The 20,002-nt window shown below is 33.3% G+C and overlaps 2 long non-coding RNA genes across 3 annotated transcripts in view; one reads left to right on the top strand and one right to left on the bottom strand.

Moving 5' to 3' along the window:
- Window positions 1-19,602, bottom strand: part of LOC143044274 (uncharacterized) — a 36,472-nt gene extending 16,870 nt beyond the window's left edge. The window contains exon 1 of the long non-coding RNA XR_012968614.1: window positions 19,476-19,602. This is a non-coding gene — a long non-coding RNA (uncharacterized LOC143044274). The remainder of the gene's footprint in view (window positions 1-19,475) is intronic.
- LOC143044275 (uncharacterized) overlaps window positions 19,296-20,002 on the top strand; it is a 43,119-nt gene continuing 42,412 nt past the window's right edge. The window contains exon 1 of one of the 2 annotated variants that reach the window (XR_012968616.1): window positions 19,296-19,566. This is a non-coding gene — a long non-coding RNA (uncharacterized LOC143044275). The other variant, XR_012968615.1, reaches the window with a different exon arrangement.

Below are 20,002 nucleotides of genomic sequence, written 5' to 3' on the forward strand. Positions count from 1 at the left end.
AGGGGTACTACTTGTACAAGTGTATTTTATTTACTTGAAGAAGTAAAAAAAAATATACACATACAAGTAAATAAATAATGTTTGAATTATCTCCCCTTAATTTTCTAAAAAATTTACTTGTATAAGTAAATTTTTCTTACAATCCCACAAAAATCCTAAAGTTTTGAGATGTAAAATCATGCCTTTAATGATTTTTCCCAGGTTTGCTCAAATTTTTTCATTAAAGTTCAATGTTTCATCTCATTAATTCATCAAAAAAACTGATTGAGCAAAGATCTTGTATATTTGCGCATGGCAATCAAAAATTGCTCCTTTGGCATTTGAGGCTTGTAAATGAGCAGTGTTATGAAGATAACAGACAAATGGGATTTTCATTGTCCATGAAATTACACTTAAATGATTAGTAAAGACATATATGTAAAGGGTACACAATTTAAAATTCTATTAGAGCAAAGAAATCTTAAGAATTCAAGAAAAGAAGAAAGGATGATTTTTTTACTTATACAAGTAAAAAATTCTGAATGACTAAGGGACATAACTAAGGCAATTTTTTTTACCTATACAAGTAAATAAAATTCACTTGTATAAGTATCCTACAAATTTACTTATATGTGTATATTTTTTTTTTACTTCTTCAAGTAAATAAAATACACTTGTACAAGTAGTACCCCTGACTGACTGTTTCTGTTAGCGCTTTCACTGCATCTCTTACAGTTCATCAGACAGAATTGTTATTGTTACTAGTAACAACTTGTGATGTTACCTAATAGTAACGTAATGTGGTAGTTTGTATATATTACGGAATCTTATTCACAGACCGAATTTCACTTCCTATTAAAAGTCGGCTTATACAGTTAAATAAAATAGCGTTCCTTGGCTTCAAGTGGAATTTTATCTTAGGTCCACATCTGAAACTAGAGGCTCTAAAGAGCCTGTGTTGCTCACCTTGGTCTATGTGCATATCATAAACGAAGGACACAGCAGAGTGATGGATTCATGACAAAATTGTGTTTTGATGCTGGTGATGTGTTTGTAGATCTTACTTTACTGAACATTCTTAGTGCTTACCATTATCTCTATCTAATGAACCTATGAATCTATCCCAGTAGTTAAACTATTTTGAAAAATTTTACAAGATTTACAAAATTTATGAAAATTGTTAAAAATTGACCTATTTAAGTAGTACAAATTAATCACTAAAAGAAGTGATATAATTTTATTATAGCTTTAAATATAGAATACTAATGATCCAGGGACTAATTATGTTTCGAACCAACATCTGTTTTGTCTAGGATGACCAGGTCATTTCAGGTGATGACCTTGTACTGAATCTAGGATAATGACATTAAGATCACTTGTTTAAGTATCATACCTCAATTTCCTTCCAAAAAATCACTTATTTAAGTATCATTATTTTAATAACCCCCACTAATTTCAACTGTCCCCTAACAGTGAAATTTTTATCACAAACAGTAGAATTTTATTACATAATATGAAAGATGAAACCGTGAACTTCACAGGAAAAATACTCCCACTGCTGGGAAAAATCTGTTAAGAAAGTATCAGTTCATTATGTAAAGCCATAATTATAGCATTTGTTCAACTAAAATAGAATTTGCAGATAAATGATAGCATCAAAGGCATAAACCTTGCTACATAAAAGAAGCAAAAAGTTCATTTTTTCCAAGTTTATTAATGAAAAGATATTTATAATTTAAACCTGTCACAGTTTAAAATTTTGGTAAAACTTCAAAATCACAATTTGTGACAAAACTACAGATTTGCTACTCAAATAAGTGATTTAAAAATCACTTATTTCAGTATTTAGTCCCCCCCTGACTGTTTAAGATATAAGGAAATTAAAATTATAGTATAATATATATGAATTAAAGTTTTTTATTCTAAAATGTTATAAATCTATCATAAAACACAATCCCTGTTATTAATATCTCAAATGTTTTGAATGAACGAGACAGTAAATATAAAATACAAAAAAGTTTTTAATTCAAAAATTATTTTAGAAATAATTTTCCGTTGAAAACTACAAAGTAAGATTTGTCCAACAGGATAAAATATTATAAATCTAAATTGCTCATTTTGGAAATTTAAACAAAGGTTGTTGCCGGTATTAAAAATCAAAATTTGTTTTCAATCTTTCCGGTCATAGTTGAAGCTACAAATATGAAAGGGAGAGATTTAATGTTGGATATTATTCTTGGAGCAATTCTTTTTGTCTTAAGTTAAATTTATAACTATATTTAGTTTTTACCACCGACAATTTTGATTTTATTTCACATTCGCTGAGTATTAATTTTATTATTATGTTTTGCCTTACAGCTAATTTCCTAATGCATGTAGGGTAAAACTTTGGTTGGCCTCTTTGCTTTGTTTGTTTAAATGTTTATTCAAGCTTTGTAATTAAGATTGACATCTTCATATATAGGTATGTAAACCTGTATTTATATGATATTTAAATTCAATTGGACATTATCAAAAAATATACAAACAAAATATACAAACAAAGAAAGCAAGCTAACCAAAGTGTTGATATACAAAAAAAATTAGGTAATTATCTTCAGTGAGATCAGGGGAAATGTTTGTCATTTCTCCTTTAGACAATTTGAAATGAAACAAATGACAAACGACAATGACCCTTTGTCATAATTTTATTTTTACGATAAGATTTTGTGAAATAAGCAGTATAAATAAATTTTAACTTCATTGCAAGATCGGACATTATTTTACGAGAATCATCAAGACATTAGTTCCATGCAGACGTTGCCAGTATGTCAAAACATCTAGGAATAATTGTTTATCTATATTAAATTAGAAGGATCATATCATAAGGAACATTGTGTATTAAGTTTTAAGTTGATAGGACTTCAATTTCATAAAAAACTGCCTTGACCAAAAATTTCAACCTAAAGCGGGACAGACGGAGGAACGGACACACAGACCAGAAAACATAATGTTCATAAATGGTGCTGAAAAAGAACTTTCACCTATCTAATTAACATGTACACAATTGGAGAAAATGAAAGACAAAATCTACGCAAGTGAAAGATAAAAAAAGAAATGCCGATTGGCACAAATACGCATACATGTGAAATAATAAAAACCAGATGCTCCGCAGGGCGTAGCTTTATACGACCGCAGAGGTTGAACCCTGAACGGTTAGGGCAAGTATGGACACAACATTCAAGCTGGATTCAGCTCTAAATTTGGATTGTGATTAAATAGTTGACACAGCATAGGTTTCTGACACAGAATGAATGTGTTCTAATGAACTTAAAATTTTTGTTTCTCTTAGAGCAATTAAAATTTTTGTTTCTCTTAGAGCAATTCACTATGCTGTTGAATATTAATCCTCTCAAAAAAATGTTTGAAGAAATTTTCTTTTTTATTTATGAAATTTCAAATGAGAAAAATTGAACCCAATTTTTTTAATCACATCCCCCTTTCCCCATATTCCAAAACTAATCTCAATTAAAATTTCTAATGGAGTTTGCAACAATAACTACTCATTTAAATACATCATAAAATATTAAGATGTAAAAAAACTGCTTGTTATCACTGAATGGTAGAGATTATTTTAATTTATCAGTTGGTAGTAAAAAGTGAATATACATTGTATATTGTATATAACAAAGATTTAAGTTGATTCTGGACAAAGAAAGATAACTCCAATTAAAAAAAAATCTTGCTATTGCACAATATTTTGCAATTAGATATTTCTTGCTTACTATTCTGGACAAAGAAAGATAACTCTAATTAAAAAAAAAATTGATATTTCACAATATTGTGCAATTAGATATTTCTTGCCATTGCGCAATACTGTGCAATTGAAAAGACTTGCTATTGCACAATACTTAATATAATAATTTTAGATCCTGATTTGGACCAACTTGAAAACTGGGCCCATAATAAAAAATCTAAGTACATTTTTGGATTCAGCATATCAAAGAACTTCAAGATTTCAATTTTTGTTAAAATCAGACTAAGTTTAATTTTGGACCCTTTGGACTTTAGTGTAGACCAATTTGAAAACAGGACCAAAAAATGAAGAATCTACATACACAGTTAGATTTGGTATATCAAAGAACCCCATTTATTCAATTTTTGATGAAATCAAACAAATTTTAATTTTGGACCCCGATTTGGACCAACTTGAAAACTGGGCCAATAATCAAGAATCTAAGTACATTTTTAGATTCAGCATATCAAAGAACCTAACTGATTCATTTTTTGTCAAAATCAAACTAAGTTTAATTTTGGACCCTTTGGACCTTAATGTAGACCAATTTGAAAACGGGACCAAAAGTTAAGAATCTACATACACAGTCATGACAGTTAGATTCAGCATATCAAAGAACCCCAATTATTCAATTTTGATGAAATCAAACAAAAGTTTAATTTTGGACCCTTTGGGCCCCTTATTATGTTGGGACCAAAACTCCCAAAATCAAACCCAACCTTTCTTTTATGGTCATAAACCTTGTGTTTAAATTTCATAGATTTCTATTTACTTATACTAACGTTATGGTGCGAAAACCAAGAAAAATGCTTATTTGGGTCCCTTTTTGGCCCCTGATTCCTAAACTGTTGGGACCTAAACTCCCAAAATCAATACCAACCTTCCTTTTGTAGTCATTAACATTGTGTTTAAATTTCATTGATTTCTATTTACTTAAACTAATGTTATTGTGCGAAAACCAAGAATAATGCTTATTTGGGCCCTTTTTTGGCCCCTAATTCCTAAACTGTTGAGACCAAAACTCCCAAAATCAATCCCAACCGTTCTTTTGTGGTCATAAACCTTGTGTCAAAATTTCATAGATTTCTATTAACTTAAACTAAAGTTTTAGTGCGAAAACCAAGAAAATGCTTATTTGGGCCCTTTTTGGCCCCTAATTCCTTAAATATTGGGACCAAAACTCCCAAAATCAATACCAACCTTCCTTTTGTGGTCATAAACCTTGTGTTAAAATTTCATAGATTTCCATTCACTTTTACTAAAGTTAGAGTGCGAAAACTAAAAGTATTCGGACGGCGGACGACGACGACGACGACGACGCCGACGCCAACGTGATAGCAATATACGACGAAAATTTTTTCAAAATTTGCGGTCGTATAAAAATGATATGCAGATCGGCGAAAATGCAGAAAGTCGGGATCAAAATTTATATTTGATTATTTTTATTAGAACGAAGGTCAAATATAGTGTAGTATCTTTTGTGTCCATTTGTGTTAAATTTTACATAAGACTAGAACACACCCGTGAAATCACTGGTCCCTGACTAAAATAAAGTATATAACTATGTGTAAGCCTTATTTTAGCCTGGATATTTAGTTATCTGATAAAGTCATGCTGATTATAAGATGCACAGTTTTCTCTACTTTCATAATCTTTCTGTTAGAAACCGTCGACCAGGATCTTATCAATTATTGGTAATATTAACTATTTGAAAAACAAAAGAGCCTGGAATGGAGTAATTTTTTATCAACAGCATTGTCCAATATTAATTATAAATAATTACATTAGATGTATGTTTCATTATAATATTTTATTCTGATTGGCTAACTGCACATCACGTGTTATTCCGTAAGCAGTTGTAATGCTCAATACAACTTTTCATTCATGATAACACGTGCTCCAACAATAAAGTGCACAGGTGAATTAAATAATAAAATATATAAAATTCGTGTTTTCGTGATCATAGCTAAAAAATGTAATTATAAGTATTGAATGCTTCTTTTTGTAACTTTATAGGGTTGTAAAAGCGTTGACCGTGCGTACATTTTTAGAATGAAGCGCTTCCGCGCTTCATACAAAATGTACTTCGGTCAACGCTTTTACACCCCAATAAATTTACAAAAAGAAGCATTCAATTCTTAAATAAAGTCGAATTCTTGGTTTTGCTGCTTTGCGTCATGTCGGCTAACAAATTGTAAACTGAACCTATACGCCTTATTTTAAGTCTAGATTTTTAGTATTCATATTATCATCTTTTAAAGTCATACTGATTAAAAGACTACAATAGGAAACAATGTGATAAAATTTAGTATTGTCAACCTTGTGATTATGACCCTTGTATATATAGCAAATCCTAAATACACCGTTTGGTGGTGTGCCTGTCAGATGCAGAACGTACAGATAAGGTATAGGTAAAAGGTGAATATACTATTGGTATTGGTATTGGAACTTGTTAATTATTTACAATATTAATTATGTGGAAAACAAAAGGGTCTGGAGTGGTGTAACTTTTAATCAACACCATTGTCCTATATTATTATATTGAATTAAGCTATATATAAAGTTGAATTCTTTGATTTGTCGTTTTTATCCGTTTTTAATGCTTGAAATAACCAGTATTACAAAGGAAAAAAGTCACATTCAGTTTATTAAACAATAATCAGATAATGTCTTTTTTAAATTTAGTCCTATAACAATTCTTCCTTTTTTTAAATCTTGATTTGTCGTTTTTATCCCATGCCGGCTGACAAATTGGACCTCATCATTTTAGTATTATAGATATCAGCATAACAAAAAATGAAACATCTGAGTGGATTGAGTCTCCAAAACACATTTTATGAGAATTATTTTACTTGAAATTTATTTTGTTTTTTGTTTGTTTTTTTTTTTTGGGGGGGGGGGGGGCTTTTTCTCCTTATTTCTTATATTCTGCTATGATAGAACATTTTCCTAGGAAATACTTAAATAAATATATGTTTATAAGTTAATGAAATTATTTTTAATGCTGTAAAGACAAATTATTCTTTAAAAGAGAAGCCTTTTATGTCCCTCTCTGGAATGCTGCATAAATTTAATTTTGACGTAAGGACTTATTGAAACCTCCTTGGAGACAGTTAACTTATATATGGATTGTTCATTCTGCTTTAATACTTCAGTAACTCATTTCTGATAACATTTCTATCATAAATGAGTGAAAGTTACCCCATTATTTTTACTTATTGACCTGAAGAGTTAAAATTTTAAGGAAATTAGAGGTATAAATTGACCAAAAGAGACCTTATAAAGGAGACAATGAGGTCCATAAGTGGTATTTATCTTCCTAAAATCATCTTAAGTATCATATTCAACTGTTTGTAGGCAGATAAGGCCTAAAAAAAATAATGTTGTGTTTCCGATCACCCCCTTGAAATTTTGAAGGGACGGTAGGTAGGGATTTTTTTTTTTTTTTTTTTTTTTTATATATATAAAACTCAATTTCCAGTTACCAGACAAAAGTTTGGGATTTAATAGAAAGAGATTGATTACCCACTTTAAAAATCTCCCTGAGATAACTTTTAGTTTACCCCTTTTAAAATCCCCCTGAAATAACTTTTAGTTTACCTCCTTTTAAAATACCCCTGGAAAAAAACTAAGTCCAAACCTAAAAAAAAATTTGGGCAGCACTTCCCCTAGGAAATTAGCTTTTTAAACCCAATTCCCCTATTTCAGGACCAAAAGTTTGAGATTGTCAGAGAAAGAAATTGAGATACAGATAGACAAATATATTATATACACTGTACCTGGCAGGACACTTTAATTCTTTTGGCAAAGCATCTGTGGCTTTTCATCAGAATGTCTAAAGCATTGATTGGCTGACTAGTTTCAGATGGATTAATATCAGGTTCATTTTAAAGAAGGGTCTGGCATGAAAATTTGATAAATTTAATTCCAAAAGATTGCATTGTTCCAACAGTTGTGTTATTGTCATCAATCTCGGTCCAGTCATTTTTGCCGGTGGCCGAGCACAAAATTTGTGTTGTGTTTTTTTTTTCATTGATGTTAGACATTGGATGAATTTCATCGCTAATGTCAAAAAAGGTGTTACTTTCTGTAAAATTTAGAAATATTTTTTTCTCCGCGAAATGGTCACACTTTCCGCATTGAACATTGAATAGGACGCGTTGTGTTGCCATGTTCAAACACTGACAAACGAAAAAAATACTGCGCATGCTCTCGCATATATAATTAGCCAAGAAGATTCCACTCTCCAGTACATTCTAAAAATAAGCCTCGAGTTTAAAATTAGCGTTGTTTTCTTTTGGGGTGATAAAAAGATCGAGGGACTTAGAATTTTTTATTTTCTTTCAGAAAAAACGGTCGGTAGGTATACAAATTATTTTTTTTTCCCACATCAGCTTTAAAAACTTTTGAGTCGGGGTCTGAAGGACGGTCGGTCGGGTGACCGGAAACACAACATTTTTTTTTTAGGCCTAAGATAAATATTTGATCATTTATTGGTCCACACTATATTTTATCTTGATGCGGCTTCAGGTTTGGATTTGTCGAGGAAATTTTGCTTGAATCGCTGTAGATGTCGTCTTTCATTATGCTAGATTTTTCTCAAACTATTGAACTCTGGTTATGACAAAACTTAACAGAAATGCTTGAAGTAACCAGTATTACAAAGGAAAAAAGTCACATTCAGTTTATTAAACAATAATCAGATAATGTCTTTTTTAAATTTAGTCCTATGTAGTAGAGTTGAATTTTAGTCACGTTTCTAGATTGAATTTATTAGTAAAAATATACATGTATGTTCTTTCCTTTGAGATAAAAAGAATGCACTTACTTATTTTCATTGGGAAACTTCAGTTAAGCATATATTTATGTTGAATTTCATCTATGATATGCACGTTGCAAACCGGAAGTAGTTGACCCATAGCCATTTTATGTCCTTTTTAGACAGTGGTCAGTTTTGACCAGTAAAATACTTATTTACAAAATTTACTCGTAACTCTCGAGTTTTACCCGTATTTACATCGATGTTGTCGGTCAAGGTCTATTTTCTTTTGTTCTCATTAGTATAAATAGGGCGAGTTTTTAGTAATAAAGCAGTTGCAGCTTGAGCCGACCTCGACAGGTCATTTCTCTTACCTACGGAACTAAAATAGTTTCCACCAGGTTTACTTAGGAAACGTTCCAGATAGTGACCTTGTCACTCATTTTAAGGTACAGTGCTGACTTGTATAAATTATATATTGAAGACTTATTATCTCTATATGAAACATCAAATCAAGGATGTATGATCGGACACATCAATATTAATGCTGTAGCATGTGCAGATGATATCGCAGTCTTGAGCGACAACCCTTATGATTTACAAATTTTAATCAACCATGCTCTGCAATACAGTCAATTGCATCATTACACGTTACAACCACAAAAAAGTGTAATCATAGAGGTGGATAACAAATCTAGAAAAGCTACCAATCATAATTGTGTTTATAACCTGAACAATCAAGAAATGCCGAATGTTACAAGTTCATCACATTTAGGTATAATTCGATCAACATCAAGAATGAGATCAGAAACACTTCATGTTGAACAAAACACAACAAAAGCACGTCGCACTGCATATAGCCTGCTTTCGGCTGGATTTCATGGAACCAATGGGCTGGACCCAGTAACATCAATATCTATCTACAAAACATACATTCAACCAGTTCTCACTTATGGTTTAGAAATACTACAACCAGGTCCATCAAACATGACTAAATTAGAGAAGTTTCAAAAATCACTACTGAAAAAAGTCTTATCGCTTCCTCCAAACACCCCAGATCCAGCTATTTACATCATATCGGGCGTACTTCCAATTGAAGCATCAATTGACACAAAATGTCTAACCCTGTTCAATAATATATGCAGACAGGATGATAAATCTGTGGAGAAACAACTTGCATATAGACAACTACATATTGAATTAGACAGCAGTAGCAGCTGGTATGTTATTACCAAAAAACTTTTATATAAATATGGATTTAGTGATATTTTTCAATTCTTGGATAATCCACCAAGTAAATATGAATGGAAGAAATTGATACAAAAAAAGACGGATTCATACTGGGTTCAAAGAATAACTCATGATTGTACATTCTATTCCTCACTGATTCATCTTAACTGTGATACTTTTTTATCGAGAAGTTGCCATCCAATCATTGATTTGGAAAATGACAACAATCCATCAAAAGGGGCATTATCAATAGGAATTAAACTTAAAATGGTCACTGGTACATACATGACACAGGCTAAACGTGCAAGTTTTACCAAGCATGAATCGCCGACGTGTAAGCTATGTGATCAAGACAACGAAGATATAGAACATCTGCTACTTAAATGTAAAATTTTGGAAAATATACGTCAGCCGTTCATTAAACAACTAGACGACCTGCTGATAAAGGAAACAACAATATCGTTTCACAACATCAATACAGACTCCAAATTACAATTAATTCTGGACTGCTCGAAAATTAACGAACTTCAAACAGATATAATTTTAAATAAGAAAGGTGAGCAGAACTGTGAACTTATATCTCGAAAACTGTGTTTTGCCCTTCATTCCATTAGAGCCAGAACGATAATTCAACACAAAGAGAAAAAGAAAGTTAAATTAAAATTATAACAGCTGTGATGTAAACCATCCAAAAAGTATAAAGATATTTAGTAAGCGTGGGTTCCACCACACTATACTGCTATACCAAACCCGAAAATAAACGAATATTATAACAGCATAGTAAGCGTGGGTCACTCCACACTATACTGTACGATAAGACAAAGCCGCCAGTAAAAACTACGGTGAAAAGGATTTCTACTCACACCTATTAAGACTAGAAGATAAACATTGAATCGTGTGTGAGTGGAATTTTGTGTACAAAATAAAAGAAAAACTGTATATATTGTGTACATACAACTGTTTATTTCTTGATGGTGGAGGTTGATTATTACTACTACTCCTTTGGAGGTTGTCCTGAAGGACGGAAGAAGATTCAGCGGTAAGATAAGTTCATTTTATGTTAGTTAAAGTACACAACGCGAAGTATTATTTCCATTTAGATTAAGGTTTACTTTATATTTTTGAGAAACTTTACAATTGTTAGGAATTTGTGTTCATTTATTTTTGTTGGATTGATTTACTATTGTTAAATTGATTTACTTGATATACTATTGTTATTTTTGTCAAATAAACGAAGTAGTTATTTGAATCAGTTTTGTTAAAGTTAATAGCCATTGAACAAATACAACGGGTGTATCCTACGAACGAATTCTGGTAGAAGTACTAGCCACTACACGCCCAGAAAAGGAAGCTCAGCTTTCCAATCTGTTACAAATGGTGCCGCGTGACCAGGATACACTTGCATATGTATTTGTTTAATTAAAAAGCTCATATATTCAGAGAAAATAATTTTTTGAAAATAAATTTTTGTTTTGTTGAAAGTAAATTGTACATTTTTTCGTGAAGATGGCTTATAGCCAAGAGGAAGATCGTTTCTCTCTTAGTAGTCACGGTGATAGAGATATAGATAGTATATGTTCAGAAGAAAATATACACGAGTCTTTAATGTTTACTCGTAGATATCCTAGTCCTACACGAACGGTGCCAGAAACACCTTTTCTTATTGAACCCAGGGTTTTTAGAGAGAGTAGTTTTGATTCTGACTCAAAATCCTATAGAGAATGCGACGTGCCTACGCATGATACAGGTTATTTAAGTCTGAAAGAGCCATCAAAGCCAAAAGTTAGTTTTTCAGATGAAAGGTTTCCATTATTAAGTTTTTCTAGAGAAGAGTTTGTTAAACCTCAGTTTCGAAACGTTCAAGATGATACAAATGAAGTTTCTGATTCGGTACCAATAAGGGAGATGTATACACAAAAGGTTATGCCGCCTGAGCCTTTTGAATATAGGGATACATCAGTATGCTCAAAGGTTTTTGATACAGAAGTTATTAAAGAGGCTCCATATTTTAAGCCTAAAAGTACTTCCTCTCATACTATTAGTACACCTTCTTTTACAAGAAGTGTCTTGATTCCTAGAGACAATGAGACAAGGGGGACAAGTAATGTACCTGTGGCTAGTACACCTACTTACAAAGAACATTTTCCTTCAAGTAGTTTACGCTACAAAACATATCCAGAGCCTCAAATTACACATACTAGACCGACATATAGTTTAGATAGTAATCAAAGGGAGACTATTGAGGAATCAGTGTATACCTTACCTAAAGCAAGGCCTCCCTACCCATTAGACCCATATCCAACTGGCAGGTTTAGCAATTTCGAACATATTCCTCAGAGTAATGCATTTGTACATTCTGATAGAGATCCAATAAGAGTTCCAATTTATATGCCAGGTTCTCTTAACCCTCATTCTGTAAGACAGACAGGTACACTTTTTGAGAACTCTCGTCAGAATAGGGATAATTTTTCAAATCCTAGGTTCTCAGTTAGTTCTCATTTAACACAGAATGTACCTGCACAAGCTATGATTACAAACCCACTTTTGGGACAAAATTGGATAGGACATTCAGGTCAAGCCACGAGTAACTTGACACATACAAATCATTACCCCATGAATTCAGCTATTGGTAATTCTACGCAAACAAATCATTATCCAATGAATTCAGCTATTGGTAATTCTACGCAAACAAATCATTATCCAACGAATTTAGCCACGAGTAACCCTGTACAAGCAAGTCATTATCCCATGAACTTAGCCATGAGTAACCCTGTACAAGCAAGTCATTATCCCATGAACTTAGCCATGAGTAACCCAGTACAGGCAAGTCATTATCAAATGAATACAGCTATAAATAACCCTATACAACAGACAATGAATAATCCAATGGGGACAAATATGAATCATCTAATGGTACCTCCTTTCCCAAATCACCCGTTTAATACAGGTACTAACTTGAAAAATACTATGTGGCCAGTAACCCAGCCCGGTATGCCTGGTCATGTTTACAATCAAAATCCAGTTTATGTAAATCCAAATGCTGGATTCCATCAATCTAATTCTAGAAGAAAACAAAAAGAGCCAGCTACTTTTGATGGGAAAACTACGGATTGGGTAGATTACATCATTCAATTTGAAAAGGTCGCAAATTGGAATGAATGGGATATTTTTGAAAGGGCCCAACAGTTAATTATGAGTCTACGAGGAATAGCCCAGAGAACTGTTAGTGAATTAAACCCTTATCAATTAAATGACTTCGAATTTATTAAAAGAATGTTAAGTCAGAGATTTAACCCAGTTGAAAGGGAAACTGCTCACAAATTTGAGTTCAAAAATCGCAGAAAACAGAAAGATGAATCGGTGTCAGATTACGGACATGCGTTACGTCGCCTTGCCTCCCAAGCGTATACTTCTTTAGATCTAACTTCCATTGAAGCATTAGTGGTTGATCAGTTCGTAGAGGGAATAGGGAATCATGACTTAAAACGATATGTTCAATTGTTAAACAGACCAAAAACTCTTGATCAAGCCATTTCATACGCTATTGAATATGAAGCGTTTGAAGGTCCAGTGGAGAATATTAGAAAACCACAATTTTCGGATGAAATAACTTATCACACATATGTGGTAGATCAGTCCAAAGAAAATCAAAATCAAAATCTTGAATCAAAAATCAAAAACATAATAATTCAAGAATTAAGAAAAGAGAATACTAAATCTGTAGCTCAGGAAACTGTAAGTGAAAAGAAAGATGAAAATAAACCTGTCAAATCTGTAAATGAAAACAATAAAAGGAGATCAGTAATTACATGTGATTATTGTGGGAAAAAAGGGCACATACAAACTCGCTGCTTCAAAAAAAAAGAAGATGAGTTATTAATTCGTATGAGAGAGGAATTTGCTCAGTCAAAAACTCTGGAGTCGGGGGAATAGAGTTGGCTGATTCGGAGGCCAACGAGTCAGCCAGTCCTGTGAAAACAAGGCCTGAAATAAAAATGAATGAAAAGTTAGAATTTGTTGATTTAGCAAGAGACTCTCTTCATAGTTTGTACATGCCTGTTGAAATAAACAATACAAAATTAGAAATGTTAATAGATACTGGTTCTCCTGTAACTTTATTAGCTGAAAATATAATAGAAAGTTTAGGGGTAGGGCTGTCAGACTTGTCCAAAGTTGAATCAACTTTATCTGCAGCTGATGGCAATAAAATGTCCATAAAAGGTCAAATCAAAGTTAACCTTAAAATAGACCAATCCCAATATAGGCAAAATACTATTGTGACCAAGTTAGGAAAACTTAAGGGCATAATAGGCATGGATTTTTTACAAAATAATAAATGTGACTTGAAATTGTCTGAAGCAAAGCTTGTTATAGGACAGCAGACGGTTAAACTAAGAAAACACAATAATAGTACTTGTGCTAGAGTTAAACTTTGTAAAAATAGAGTTATCCCCCCTCAGACAGAAATCTTGATAAAAGGTTACATAGAAGGAAATTGTCCAAATAATTTTGGAATGATTGAACCAGATGAAAAATTACAACAGCAAAAAGGTTTATTATTTGCTAAAACTTTAAATGACACCACTGGAAAAGAAGTTGTGATTTCTGTGTTAAACATTAATGACAAATTTATTAAACTAAAGAAGAATTTAACACTAGGGATCATAAACACTGTTCAGTTAATTGATGATAATTTTTACTCAGATAATTCAGAAAGTAGTGCCATCCCTGGTAGTTTACCCACACACTTGCAAGAGTTATTACAAAACTCCTCTGATGAGTTGACTTCTGAAAATAAACAAAAATTAGAAGAGTTATTAATAGAATTTCAGGACATTTTTGTAGGGCCTGATGGGAAACTTGGCCAAACTGGCATTGTCAAGCACACAATTAATACAGGTACGGCTAAGCCTGTAAGAGTACCTCCTAGACGCATACCCACCGCTTTGAAACCCGTTGTTGAGAAAGAGTTAGACTCTATGTTAAGAAAAGGGGTTATAGAACCTAGTAACAGTGCCTGGTCCAGCCCAATATGCTTAGTTAAGAAAAAGGATGGCTCCATACGCTTCTGTGTTGATTTTCGCTTGGTTAATTCCCTTGGGGATCCCTCGGGGTATCCTTTGCCAAAAATTGATGACTGTTTGGACTCATTTTAACCAATTAAAAGATTTGTTAACTTCAGCACCCCTTTTGGCATTTCCCGATGATGAAGGCACCTTTATTTTAGACTCTGACGCAAGTTTGTCAGGTATAGGTGCAGTTCTGTCCCAAATACAAGACGGTCGCGAAAAAGTAATATCTTACGCCAGTCGTACCCTAAATAAAAGTCAAAGAAATTATTGTGTGACAAAAAGAGAATTGCTGGCAGTGGTAACATTCGTGAGACAATTTAGGCATTATTTGTGGGGACATAAATTCATTATACGAACTGATCACGCTTCTTTAACCTGGCTTAGGAATTTCAAAGACCCTGAGGGCATGGTTGCTAGATGGATTAGTATCCTGGACAACTACAATTTTGAAATTCAGTATAGAAAAGGGTCATTACATACTAATGCTGATGCATTATCCAGAATTCCTATTCGTAAATGCAAACGGGAAGAATGCTCAGAGTGCTACCCCAAACTCCATCCCTCTTTCCGAAGTCAGACTGGGGAAAATGTGGAATGCAGAGTTTGGCATCAAGCTCGCTCAGGACACTGTCCCGCAGTTATGGCTGAGGAAAATGAACTCTTAGAAACCATTGTTAGCACAATCACTGAAGCTTCCCATTTACATTTACAGAATTTAGAACCTAATTGGTTGGATTTTTGGAGTCTAAAAGAAATAAAAGTCTTACAAGAGACTGACCCTATCATTGGGGAAATTATCAGACTTAAGTTAGGTAGTGAAATGAAACCCCTTAAGCAGGATATAACCAATTTACATCCTGAAATCAAAGCCCTTTGGGGATTATGGGAATTTTTGCAAATGAAGAAGGAGATTTTGTACAAAGTTTTTACTAAGGATGATGGGAATGAAATTTTACAATTAGTTGCCCCTAAACAGATAAGGGAGATAATTTTCCATCAACTACATTACAATAAAATTGCTGGCCATTTTGGAAGAGATAGGACCCTTAACACAATAAGGAACAGGTTTTATTGGCCAGGAATGACTGAAGATATCAAACAGTGGTGTTTAGACTGTGATATCTGTGCCCAATGTAAGCCTGGGCCTGGTTTAGGAAAATCCCCTTTAAGACAATCCAGAAGTTGTGCCCCTTTGGAAAGAATTGGCATAGATATTGTTGGGCCTCTGCCAATTACTCAAGATGGAAATGAGTACATCATTGTCCTAGGAGACTATTTTTCCAAATGGAAAGAGGCCTACCCAGTACCCGATCATACTGCTTTGACAGTGGCAGACAAAGTAATCACTGAATTTATATGTAGATTTGGTTGCCCCCTTCAAATACATAGCGATCAAGGGAGGGAATTCGAATCAAGGTTATTTCAGATTATTTGTCAAAAATTAGGCGTACAAAAAACTCGTTCAACTCCTTACAGACCCCAAAGTTCAGGCTTGGTTGAAAGATTTAATAGGACCCTAAAACAGATGTTGTCCAATTTTGTAAATTCACATAGGAATGATTGGGATAATCATATTCCCTATATCATGATGGCATACAGAAGCACAGTTCATTCTACAACCAAGTGTACCCCAAATATTTTAATGTTAGGAAGGGAAATCAGATGTCCTGTGGACATCATGTTTGGGATGCCACCCGAAAGTGATGATTTCTGTCCCATCGAGTATGTCGAATGGGTAAAGAATTCACTTAGAGATGCTTTTTATCTGGTTTATGAACATTCTGGACAGGCAGCCAGACGACAAAAGTTATACCATGATAAAGGTTTAAAAGCCAGATCTTATGAGACAAATTCATGGGTATGGAGGTGGTACCCTCCAAAGATCAATCAAACTCTAGGTCTTGGCTGGACTGGACCTTATTTGCTTTTAGAAAAACTATCTGAACTTACTTACAAAATACAAAAGGAAGAACATGCAAAACCAATAGTGGTACATGTAGACCATTTAAAACCTTACTTAGGTAAAAACCCACCTAATAACTGGTTATTAGAACAATCTCATTTGACTGACACACAAACATCAACACAAAATGAAACCAATGAAAACACATCTCAAATACAGGATACAAACTTTACACCAGTTATATTTAGTACACCGGTACCAGTAAGGACACGTACAGGGAGAATAGTAAAACCTCGTAATATTTACACACCTTAGCACACGACTCTTTACATAGGTAACAATGGGGGAATTTTAATGATGGTTTATTGAATTGATAAAAAGAGTAATCTCTTATAGAATATTATCTGTATGTACATAATGTTTTCTTTAAGTTTTCGTATATGTTAATGTATTATAGAAAGAAAAAAATAGTATTATGTCAGTGAACATAGTAAAATTGAGAAGAATTGTTTAATATAGTCAATTGTTGCGATTGTGAATATTCACCATTGTTTTTGTATAGTTTCAGATATGGCAGACGTCCTTGACATTGAACCTGACTCATACGAACTGCAACAGTTCCATAATGAGATTTTCAGGCCTACACAACCCGTTTTCAATCCTCTCGGACAATATTGTCCAGTTAAAAGATGCTGGTCTATGTATCGTTATTACCATCTCAGGGAGCTAGTGACACATTGGCAACATGTACATCAGCAAAGGCGACAAATCTACAAGTGTAAAAAGTGTAGAAAGGTTTTCCCAAGAAGAACCGTGTGTCGTTCTCATCTTAAAAAAGTGCACAAAGTTGAAGACAGCATGGAAACATGTATCATCGGAATGTATGTGGTTAATCCAGGTTTTATACATCCCGTGGAAGCAATATTACCTCGTCAAGGAACACCGCCTGAAAATGAGGAAGTTTTAAAACGTGTGCGAGCAGAGAGAGAACTGGCCACGAAGGCTAGACGAGAGAAGAGCAACACCTCAATGGCCGTCAAATTATCTGATAGGGAATCTTCAGAGGATAAAGTCAAGGAATGGAACTAATTAAATAGATCTGCATATCAAAGAGACTTTAAGTTTATTTGTTTATATAAATGTTCATATATACACTATAAGGTGCTGATATTGAATTGACATGCGTTTATTGTTTATTTTGATAGAGGGTTTTATAATATGCAATTCCAACATTGTCTAAAAATTAAGAATATATATATTTATTTGACCAATTTTCCAAGTAAAATCGTTCTTAAGGGAGGGGGAATGTAGTAGAGTTGAATTTTAGTCACGTTTCTAGATTGAATTTATTAGTAAAAATATACATGTATGTTCTTTCCTTTGAGATAAAAAGAATGCACTTACTTATTTTCATTGGGAAACTTCAGTTAAGCATATATTTATGTTGAATTTCATCTATGATATGCACGTTGCAAACCGGAAGTAGTTGACCCATAGCCATTTTATGTCCTTTTTAGACAGTGGTCAGTTTTGACCAGTAAAATACTTATTTACAAAATTTACTCGTAACTCTCGAGTTTTACCCGTATTTACATCGATGTTGTCGGTCAAGGTCTATTTTCTTTTGTTCTCATTAGTATAAATAGGGCGAGTTTTTAGTAATAAAGCAGTTGCAGCTTGAGCCGACCTCGACAGGTCATTTCTCTTACCTACGGAACTAAAATAGTTTCCACCAGGTTTACTTAGGAAACGTTCCAGATAGTGACCTTGTCACTCATTTTAAGGTACAGTGTTCATTTTATGTTAGTTAAAGTACACAACGCGAAGTATTATTTCCATTTAGATTAAGGTTTACTTTATATTTTTGAGAAACTTTACAATTGTTAGGAATTTGTGTTCATTTATTTTTGTTGGATTGATTTACTATTGTTAAATTGATTTACTTGATATACTATTGTTATTTTTGTCAAATAAACGAAGTAGTTATTTGAATCAGTTTTGTTAAAGTTAATAGCCATTGAACAAATACAACGGGTGTATCCTACGAACGAATTCTGGTAGAAGTACTAGCCACTACACGCCCAGAAAAGGAAGCTCAGCTTTCCAATCTGTTACACCTATAACAATTCTTCCTTTTTTTAAATCTTCATTCCAGGCAGGGATAGGGGAAACCAACAATCATTTTTGCATGGCCTGATCTGGACGAATAGAAAATAGGGATTGTATGCAAGTAAAGCTTAGATTTATGTAAAAAAAAATAGAGACTTTTACTTAGTTTGATCTATTACAGATTTTCATTGTGATTAAGTCACTAATACAAGTATGATATCTTCATGCCAGCATAATAATTTGTTGTTTACAAAGAGTCCTACACAACTTTAATTTGAATACAATCAAAAGTCAAGAACACCCTGGACCCAAAGCCAAAGGTGCACTTGAATGGGTCTATATATTTCATGCATTTGGTAGATATTGATTTATAAATGAATAACTTTATTTCTGAATTTTAAATTGGTTTTTTTTTAAACTGTGTAAGATAAATAATTGCCCTATCTAATAAGCATTGACCAGTTGACATTATTGTGGTCAACCAAATGACAAAAAAATATTCTGAATGATGAATCCAGATTGTCCCCATACCTGTCACTGTCAGGTAACCTGAGGATTCCCAAAACCGAAGTGGTTCGTCTGAAAAAAGGTGGAATTTACAGAATAGGTGACGGGTAACAGGTCTGTGGATAGAACAAACATCCTCACCTTCAAACTGGTAAAGTTCAACTTCTACAACAGTCCAGACAGAAGAACGTCTGTTATCCAATGTAGCTATGCAATCTGGGAACCAGTTCAGGTAAGACCTTGAACTTGAAGATGCAGAGCTTTGCTTGTCGGTACGACAGCAGCCTGTTGTTGAAGTGATTTCAATATATATGGTCCTATATGGTAAACATTTAGTTAAAACAAGTGTGAGAGCATTATTTACGTTTAAAGAAGGACTGGGTGTTTCGTTTTGTCCTTCTTTTTTTTTGGGGGGGGGGGGGGGGGAGATGGGATAAGATAAGGATAGTCCAAATAATTATGACGTCTTGAAAGGCTATTATAATTTTTTCTTTGACGCCTTACTGAAAGGCTATCAAAATTTTTTTCTTTGACGCCTTACTTAATTAGTAAGGCGTCAAAGAAAAAAAAATATTTAGCCTTTCAAGACGTCATAATTATTTGGACTAGGATAAGGGTAGGTCACTAAGTGTGCAGTGGGTGGTACACATAAAAAACGTAAAATAAGA

Source organism: Mytilus galloprovincialis, chromosome 9 (genome assembly GCF_965363235.1).
Source record: "Mytilus galloprovincialis chromosome 9, xbMytGall1.hap1.1, whole genome shotgun sequence".
NCBI lineage: Eukaryota > Metazoa > Mollusca > Bivalvia > Mytilida > Mytilidae > Mytilus > Mytilus galloprovincialis.